This window comes from Rhinatrema bivittatum, chromosome 4, assembly GCF_901001135.1.
Source record: "Rhinatrema bivittatum chromosome 4, aRhiBiv1.1, whole genome shotgun sequence".
Taxonomy (NCBI): Eukaryota; Metazoa; Chordata; class Amphibia; order Gymnophiona; family Rhinatrematidae; genus Rhinatrema; species Rhinatrema bivittatum.
The window spans coordinates 38441942-38452229 of NC_042618.1; positions in this window are offsets into that span (position 1 = coordinate 38441942).

The window sequence follows — 10288 nt, forward strand, 5'->3', positions numbered from 1 at the left end:
AATGTTAAATAAATAAAATAAATAAAATTATCTAGCTAAGACTGCTCTGCCTCGAGTGTTGGAGGAGGATCTCCGACGTTTGAATACCCCGATTACACCCCCAGAATTGTCGTTAGCTATTAAGTCCTACGCTCTTTGTAAATCTCCTGGCCTGGACAGCTTATCCAATGGCTTCCATGGACTTCTCTCTTAAAAAACATCTAAATTCTCTATGAATTAGCTTTGATGCAGAAAAAGCATTTGATAGGGTGAAATGGCTGTTTCTCTTTAGGTACTAAGAGAATATGGTGTTATGCCCGTCGGTCGTATTCGGCTGCAATTGGTGTTGCTCACCTCTTGCCTCACAGCTCTGACTCCACTAGGAAGACTCGCGGCCCCCGCCAGCTATCACCGGCCTGTCCGCCCCTGTTCCCGGGACTCCCTGGATGGTGTGGACACTGCTGACCGCCAACTTACCCTTGGAGCTCCTTAGGGGCGCGCGTTTCTGGGTCAGTCTTAACCACGTCATGGCGGGAACCTCGGATGACATCATTCATCATGGACTCTTAAGCCAGCTGGCCCTGTCTGCCTTCGACATGGCAACAAGTTCCCTCATTGCTGAATCCGCTTTGCTCACTAAGGACTTCCATTCCAGCTCCTGCTTCCTCGGCGTGAGATGTCCCAGGTACCCGCTCCTCGGGGGCCCCTTCCTCGTCTCTGGCTATCCGCTCCTCGGAGGGCCGTGCGCCTAGGACTGCTGCCTGCCCCACTCCCCGGGGCTCTCTCTGGAACCATTACTACTTCCACTGTGAGTACTTCACTTGCGGACCACTACCGTATCATCTCTACTGAGGAACCCTCACCGGTGTACCCCGCTCCGCGGACCACTACCGTATCATCTCTACTGAGGAACTCTCACTGGTGTACCCCGCTCCGCGGACCACTACCATATCATCTCTACTGAGGAACTCTCACTGGTGTACCCCGCTCCGCGGACCACTACCGTATCATCTCTACTGAGGAACTCTCATCGGTGTACCCTGCTCCGCGGACCACTACTCTACCATCTCTACAAAGGTTATCCTTCCTCCTGGGTATGCCCCACTCCACAGACCCCGTGGCACCTCTGTGTCTGTGTGACTTTCTTGCCTGCACTCCCCGCTCCGTGGGCAATGCCTCTCTCTCTCTGTCTCTCCAATACCTGCTGTCCTGCACACCTAGCAGCTGAGACCTCGCCTCCCAATGGTGAGGCTCACGAGGCTCCTCCCCATGGGCGGTACCATCTCTCACCTTGGCCCAGGGCCCACAAACTCACAAATCCTAACATATGGATTCCATGGCCAGTTTCTCTCCTTTCTTCATACGCTTTACTCTAACCCACAGACTGCCATTCTGGTTAACGGGGACTTCTCCAGAGACTTTACACTATTTCGGGGGACACGTCAAGGGTGCCCCCTATCACCGCTGCTTTTTGTACTATCTTTGGATCCTCTCTTAAGGATTCTAAACACCTCCGCAGACATAAAGGGGATAGATATTGGGAAAGCCACTTTTAAATTGGTTGCCTATCTGTTCTTTATAGGCAACTCTTTTCAATATATACTTGCTCCCGATTTGTCACCTCCTGGCAGGATTATGGCTGAATTACTACATTTATGCAGACGATATACAGATTCTCGTTCCCATCACCAACACATTAGACCAAATATTCAAACTAATTACAATGTACCTAACAACAATTAAACAACTCATGGGCAACATGAAGCTTGCACTAAATATGAAAAAAAAATGAAATAATATTGCTCGACAGAAAATCAAAAAACGAATTAAACAATATTCTAAATCTTACAAACGATATCAAACTAAAACTAGCTGAAACAGTCAGAGACCTTGGAATAATCATTGATTGTGAATCGAATTTCAAAAAGCACATTTCAATTAAACTAAAAGAAGGATACTACAAGCTCCTCGTGCTCAGATGCCTAAAACCTCTACTAGACTTTAACGACTTCTGCTCAGTCCTTCAATCCCTTATTTTCTTATCCTTAGTAGGGGTGTGCATTCGTTTTGAACTTAAATGTAAACGCTACTTTTTTTTTTTTTTTTTAACTTAAAAAAGTGATAAGACGTAAACGATCGGATTTCCAACTTATTCAACATAGCTATGTTGAATACGTTGGAAATCGCGATTGTTGATCCAAAATAAAAATTTAAACCCCTCTCCTTCCTTAATCCCCCCCCAAAGACTTACCACAACTCCCTGGTGGTCCAGCGAGGAGTCAGGACGCCATTTCTGCCATTTCTGAACTCCTTTGCGAGGAGCACGTGACGTCGGCGCCACGTCGGAGTGACGCGGCGTCAAGTGATTCCCCGCGCGATCGCTCCGGGACCCTCCGTTCGACCCAAAAGGAACTTTTGGCCAGCTTGGGGGTGTCAGGAGGCCCCCCCAAGCTGGCCAAAAGTGATTCTTTTCTCTAGGCTGAATATGGAATATGGATCACAATACTATTTAAATTGCTGCAAGTGGGAAAGTGAATCAAACCATCAACAAAACTACCTGTAGCCTTTAGATATACTGAAGGAAAAGAAAAAGCGAGGCACAAAAACCTTTATAAAAAAAAATTGCCAAAGACAAAATGTGGAAATGATGCAATGTTTGGAGTGCTGATCATATGACCAAACTTGACATTTTCTGCGCGATCGCTCCGGGGGGCGTCCTGACCCCGCTGGACCACCAGGGAGTTTTGGTAAGTCTTGGGGGGGGGAATTCTCCATATGTCCATATTGACCGCAAATGGGACCCCCTTTCGACTTATGGACATATGAACTTAAACTTTTGCTCTGCACATCCCTAGGGCCTAGTCTTTGGAATACCATGCCAGTAGACTTAAGACTACAGACAGAGACAAAAAAAATGCAAGAAAGATCTTAAGACATGGCTCTTTGAGCTAGCCTATTCAGACCAAACCAAGGAATTCTCTATATATAGGTCTCCCAGATAACACACTTCACTCACTTCAACTGATCCAAAATGCAGCAGCACGTATCTTAACAAACTCTTCCATAAAAAATCACATCACTCCGATACTTCAATCATTACATTGGTTACCAATTAAATACAGAATACAATTGAAGATCCTGTCCATTATACACTCTCTCATCTACACTCCTAATTCAATTACCTTATGTTCCATTCTCCGGATTTACAAACCCACCAGACATCTAAGATCACTGGACATAAACCTCTTAGACATCCCATCACCACGACAGGCCCGTCTTGACATCACCAGAAAAAGATCATTCTCTGTCATTGGACCAATCTTATGGAATGCATTACCAGACTCTTTAAGATCCATATCCAACTCCAAACACTTCAAAAAATCCCTAAAAACACATTTATTTCAATCTGCTTTCCATATATCACACACTAAATAACATAACTACTTCTCCATCACACAGGGCACAACATTATTATATATTGATTTATTTTTTATGTAAACTATTCATTGTTTTAGATTTTTATTTTTATTATATATTTTTGTAATTTTGAGCTTTTATAATTTGATAATCTTTATGTTCATTTAAATTTAAATCTTTATTTACATTTGTTTTTTTTATTTAGTTATGTAAACCGTTTTGATTAAACACTGTTTGTAAAGACGGTATACAAACACTTTTAAATAAATAAATAAATAAATAAATAAATAAATAAATAAGGATATTAACATCTAGCCTCTGGAAACTGTATATATTCCTTTTATCCTGATTTTAACACTCTCTTTTTAGATAGCTTTACCTATTTTTTAACTTAATGATGTATAATTTTTAATACCAATTGTATGATTTTATTACAATTACATTGTATCTTTGCTTCTGATGTATTTTTGTAAACCGTTGTGATGTAAATACGAACGACGGTATATAAACATTTTTAAATAAAATAAATAAATAAAAATACACAAAATTGCTGAATATGGTCCCCTTGCAGGATTCAAGTTGAACTTTGACAAATCTGAGGGTAAGGCAATTGGCTCTTGGAATACCTGGGATGGTAATTTCCCTCTTAAATGGGCTGGGAACCAAATAAAATATTTGGGCATTTGGCTTCTCAGGGATCTCTCTACTCTTTACCCTATCAACATCTCCAACTGCACGAGAGAACTGAGAATTCCTTACTGGTATGGCACTATCCACCTTTGTCCTTGACGGGTCGCATTCACTTACTCAAAATGACTGTTCTTCCCCGTTGGTTATATGTCTTGCAGTTTTTACCTATTTCTCTCTCTGGATCCACTATTCAGAGGCTGCATGGGTCCTTTAGTCGTTTTCTATGGGGCAGTTAAAAAACCGAGGTTAGCCTTGAAGGTTCTGATGAAACCCTTACAGAAAGGGGGCTTTGGGCTACCTGACTTGCAAATGTACAATCACGGAATTAACCTCCAACACATAGAAAATTGGATACTGAATACGAATGTTTATTCAGATATCGACTTGGAGGAGAGTTTAATTGCCCATTTCTCTGTGGTACATACTCCAGGTCAAATACTCGCTTGTCTCTATGTACTGTTATGCCCCTGCCTGCAGCCTGTATCCCGCAGGCAGTGCCTGATGCTCTAATCCTCTGTCGGCCTGATGCTACGGCCTTCTTCCTGCAGCTTGGACTGCCGCCAAGCCACGCTGTTCCTCTTCGCAGCTGGGGAAGCCGCCAGCTGTCTCTCTTCTGCCAGGCTGGAGCCACGCCGCCGACGCTCCCTGCGGGAGAATACCCTCATCGGGATTCCCTCCTCCTCTGCGGCTTGAGTGCCGCTGCTGAAGCCCTTCTTCGTGGCAGGAAGCCGCCACAGCCACTCTCCTCTTTGTCGGGGCCAGTCCTTCCACAGCGCAGCTTCTCTTCAGTAGCAGGAGCCGCCTCCAGCTGTCTCCAGGCTCCACAACGCTGCTGCAGGCTCTAGCTCCACCCACTTTCCTTCCTGGGCTCCCTCTAGGGGTGGCCGCGTGTCTCTCTTCGTCTTTTAAAGGGCCAGAGACAGGAAGCACTCCTGTCTCCTCCCAGATAACGTCTTCAGGGCTCTTCCTAGTCCTGCCCTATAAAAAGGCACTGCTTCAGTTCCTCAGTGCCTTCGGATGGAGTTACTACCACTCTGCGTTCCATCTTCGGAGTTACAGCCACTCCGCTTTCCATCTTCAGAGTTATATCTGCTCCAGTATTCATCTTCGGAGTTTCACTCTCCATGGAGTTCCACTGCTTCAATCGTGGTTCATCTTGCTGCTCATGTCCAGAAGATTTCATGTTCTATGTCTTCTTCCTGAAGTCCGTCTGACGCTCCAGGTTTCATCCCTTGTCAGATCTTCCTTGTGGTATGTTCCAGCCTTGGCTTTCCTTCTGTAAGCCTCTGGTTCCTTGTCCGTACCTTCATGTCTTAGATGTTCCTGTCGCCCAGATGTCCAAATGTTCTCTGTTCAGCTATCCAGATGTCCAGACGTCTTTCGTCCTGATGTCCATTGTCCTCTTCTCTACGACTTTCTGATCTCTACTCGTCCAGTAGTCTACTCTACCTGTGTCCATCGTCCCAGATGTCCAGAGATCCTGATGTCCAGTTGTCTTCTCATTCTGAGATCCAGACGTCCAGATGTCCAGATGTCTAGATGACCTGCGCTTGAGGTGTCCCCTCTTGCGTTCCTGAGATATCCGCCAGCAGCCTTGCTGTCTCCCGGACTTTTCCTCCAGTCATCCTTCGCAGAAGCATCCGGCATTCCCGGTATCAGTCTTCAGGTGACCGGAATTGTCTCCAGTTGGACTTTTCTCAAGTGCTGCCTGGACTCTCTTCTCCTCTCTGTGCACGTCCCACTCTTAGCGTGGTCCGCGACCAGCCTTTCAGGTTGTGTAGGGCGCGCAGCAGACAGGGTGGTCCATGACCAGTCCACGTTGGGCTATGTAGGGCACCCTCTCCCAAGTCTCCAAGAGCCTCACCTCTTCTTCGTCTTCAAGAGTATCCCCATGTTCAAGTCTTTAAGAGTACTGTCTTGTTCAAGTCTGCGAGTGTCTCCCCTCATCCAAGTCTTCGTGTGTCTCCCCTCCTCCAAGTCTTCAAGGGAATCCCCTTGTCCAAGTCTTCAAGAGTATTGTCTTGTCTAAGCCTCCACGTCTTCGATAGTCTCGTCTCGTCCAGTCCAGTAGTCCTCTTCTCGTCCAAGTTCCAGGAGTCCTCGTTCCCTATGCATTCTGACTCTTTGACTCTCACCGGTTAGGAATCCCTTACTCCGGTACCTTGCCTCAGAGTTTCCAGCCCTCTGTCATCTCTAGTACATGTTGGTTTAACAGAGGGTTGACCCACTTCATCCTCCTCCTGTGTTCTTGCTCTGCCCATGCCAGTACTTGCTTACCTCACTCAAGGTGTGTCTTGGGGCTCCTCCCTGAGCCACCTCGGGCCCAAGAGCTCACACTGTCTCTCAGGAGCAAGCAATCGTGCCTCTATGCCCTTCCCAGAGCTCTCTTAGTGCGTTCGTAACATGTACAGTCTGCAATTTTTGTCTTTCCCCTTCGCAAGAAGTGGCAATGGCTTATGTTTTGCTCATCTTTACACTCTTGCTCATCACCTTTTTTGACAATTCAGGGTAATGTGGGGTTTTTTCCGGGTCTGGGCCCATCCCCTTTCCAAGCATGGGCCTTGAAGGGGTTAATATTTCTTGCTCAATTATTTAAAACAGATAGGTTGCTGTGTCCTTTCTCTGACCTGTGTGCCAGGTTTCACCTGCCACTAAAGCACCTGTTTTCTTATTACCAAGTTCATCACTATGCACGCACCCTTGATGTGGAGGACCTTCATAACCCAAATTGGCAATTTCTATTAGACTAGTTCAATGTGGAAAAATCTGGTCAGCACTCAATATCGTTTTTTTATAAAGCTCTGGTAAATAAGTTTAACACATGGTCCTTGGATGTCGCATGGGTTAAACGGAAACAGGTATTGCAGACCCAATTTCTTTTATTAGCTTTTATTGCTAGCTTCTCTGCTGACCGCACCATTACATGCAATGTTCAAATGAGAAAAACTCAATACAAAATTCTGTACAGATTATACATCTAACAACATCAGGCCCGGCTAGCTAAATATACGGATAACACAATGTGTTTAAAATGTTACCAGGGCATAGCGCATTTGGGCTACTCTTTGTGGGACTGTGGTCAGATTCAGATCTTCTGGAAGAAGGACTTGCAATATACTGGCTCCGTACTTGACCTCCACATATCTCATTCTCCTCAGACGATATTATTTGGAATATTTTCTGCATCATTCCTGGGGACTGCAAAACAAAAATTGTGGATTAATAAAGTTTCATTCTATCAGCCACGGCTATTCTTCGTGTTTGGAGACAACCAGATGAGCCTTCTACTGCCCAGTGGTGCAACAGTATTCATACTCTGCTGATCATGGAACTGCTCTCATGCAAGCTTTTTTCTTCTTTTCGGATTAAAAAGCAAACCCTGGATGTCTGGATGTCCTACATAATGTCTCTACCACACAGAACTCGGAGCCAAATTTTGAATGATCTTGATTTTTAAACCTGGTTTGGTATTGTTGATCCATGTCTTCTCAGCAGGAGGAGGTTAAGGGGGGAGATAGGGGAGAGGTAGGGTAAGTTTTGCTAGTTTCAAGTGTTGTCACCATTGGACCATTTTATAAACATGTGGTATATATCAGAACAAAATGTGCTTTGAGCCTACACTGTTTCTGTTGAGCATTCTTAATAAACAGATTTCCGCATAATTTTTTTTTTAATCTTTGTTGTCTGATCTGATTTTTCTAATCAGTTGGTCCTAGTCTTTTTTTTCTCCTTGTCTGTCTTTTCCTTATTCCTTTTTCAGGGTCTCTTTTATTCTGTCTGTTTCTTCTCTCTCCTCCATACACACACAAACATTCTTTTTCACATGTTCTCACACACACACACACACACACACACACAGTTTCTTTCATACAGGATTTAATGCTTCCATGTTCTCTCTCACATACAGGCACCCACTCTCTCACACACACACACACACGCTCTCACTTTTATATGCACTCTTTCACATATAGGATCTCACAAACACACAGGCTTTCATTCTCACATGCTCTTACACATATTTTCCCATTCCCACAAACACAACACACAGGTTCTCTCACATGCTGTCTCTCACTTGCAGGCTCCCATTCCACCCTACGACACACACAGGCTCTCACTCTTACATGTTTGCTCATACACAAACACACAGGCTATCACATGCTCTCTCAAACATGCAGGCTCCCAATCCCATACATACGTACACACACAGACTCTCACTCACTTATGCTCACACACTTGGCGGTATCAGAGGCGCTCTTCCGGGGTCAGCCAGCTGTGTCCCAGTTCATAGGTTCCTCAGTCGGGGTTCCAGAAGGAGGGGACAGTTACAGTGGAGAAGAGGGATGCCAAGGGTGGGTGGCGGCAGCTGTACATCTCTTGGAGAATTGTAACTCTTGGTTCTGCTCTTGGAGTCGACAGTCAATCCTTCCGTCCAACTTAATGAGAGAGTCTAGGGAGTCGGGAAGCTTGCGAGCCGCCAATTCGTCCTTAATTCGGGATGACAGTCCATCTAAGAATATGGAGTGAAGACAGTCTTCTCCCCAATGGAGTTCCATAGCCAAGGTCCAGAATTCAATGGTATAGTCAGAGAGGGAGCGACTGCCCAGATGGATGTGGAGGAGATCCGACCCAGAGGCTGCCTGACTGCCTGATCATTGAAACCAGTCTTGAAGAGTGCTAAAAACTGCTGGAGGTCCCAAAGGATGAGGTCAGAATGCTCCCACAAGGGCGAGGCCCAGGCTAAGGCCTTCCATCCAAAAGGGAGAGAATGTAGGTAGTCTTTGTGGAATCAACCAGAAACAGCACAGATTGGAGGCAAAAATGCATTTTGCACTGGTTGAGGAACCCCCAACACAGTTGAGGCTCCCCAGAATAGCGGGGAGGAGCTGGAAGCGGTATGACTTAGTATGAAGGGGCCGCGGGAGCAGTAAGAGTGGTATAGAAGGGGTCAGTACTCCTTGGGAATTGAGGAGTCTAGGCAGGCACTGAGTCTCTCCATAAAGGCTGCTAGAGCCTCAAGAAAACGCTGCTGTTCCTGAATTTTCTGGGCCAGGCCCGGAATGGCTTGTAGAGCGGAGGCCTCTGCCAGGGCCATGGCCTTGGCAATCTATTATACTGGTGGACCCTTGGACCGAGGGGGAGTTGGTGCTACCTGTAGGGAGGAGCCCCACAGGTCCCCATCATTGGTAGGCGGAGCTTGTGGATGCAGAGGGCCGGCAGGATCTTCACCAATACCAGCCCATGTTCCCCTTAGGTTGAGCCATTGGGTGCCAGGGCCGGCTGGTCTTAGGTGGGGCCTTTACAGTGGTAGAAGTTCAGGTAGTCAAGTACATTGCGGCTAGCTTGCCGAAGAGTCAGCAGAGGAACAGCCAGGAGGTAGGTACATAGGCTGAGGTCTGGAGCAGGCAGCGAATCTCAAGATCATAGTCCGGGCAATGGTCAAGGCAGGTGGCAAGAAGAGCAAGGTCGAAGTCCAGTCCAGTGTCAAGCCAAGATCAATCCAAAGTGGAAGGCAGAAGGAAGGTGAGGACCACAGAAGACAGGAACTAACAGAAGAGCCGGAGAACTCAGACAAAAATGCTACTCAGAAAGGAGTTGACCTATTGCCAAGGAAAGGGTTGAAGGCAGGAGTCGGCCTTAAGTAGTCCTGGGGAGATGAGATCATCAGTGGGCGTCGGGACCCGTTTCCCGCCACTGGCCCTATGAGAAGGGCAGGATCAGGTGCACACTCAGGAGAGCGGCACATGGGGGCCAGAGAAATTGCGGTGGCAGCCGCTGAACAGGAGGAGGGCTCTGTTTGGAGCTCCCGCATGGCGGCCGGACTTCTTCAGCATCGCCAAGCGCAACAGTTTGATGCATTGTTTTTACTCCCAAAAAAAGAGCATATCATAATAAATTGATACCAACTAATAATAAGTTGGACTCTTGGACCGAGGTTGGCGCAACTTGCAGGGAAGAGCACCACCGTTGGCTGGTGGTGCTGGCTATGGCAGAGGCCCAACTGGAGCTGTTAGCTTCGTGGACCCTTGGGCCGATCGGAACCAGAAGATGGAAAGCCTTAGAGAGGTTGTGACACCGGTTCCAACCGGGAGGCGGCGAAGGCAGGCTCACGGACAGCTGAGGGGAAGACACGAAGGGCCCTATGCGACCAAGGGCCAGGAGAAGAGGCTGACCTGGTGGAAGAGGATCTTCGCCCTGGAAGCCG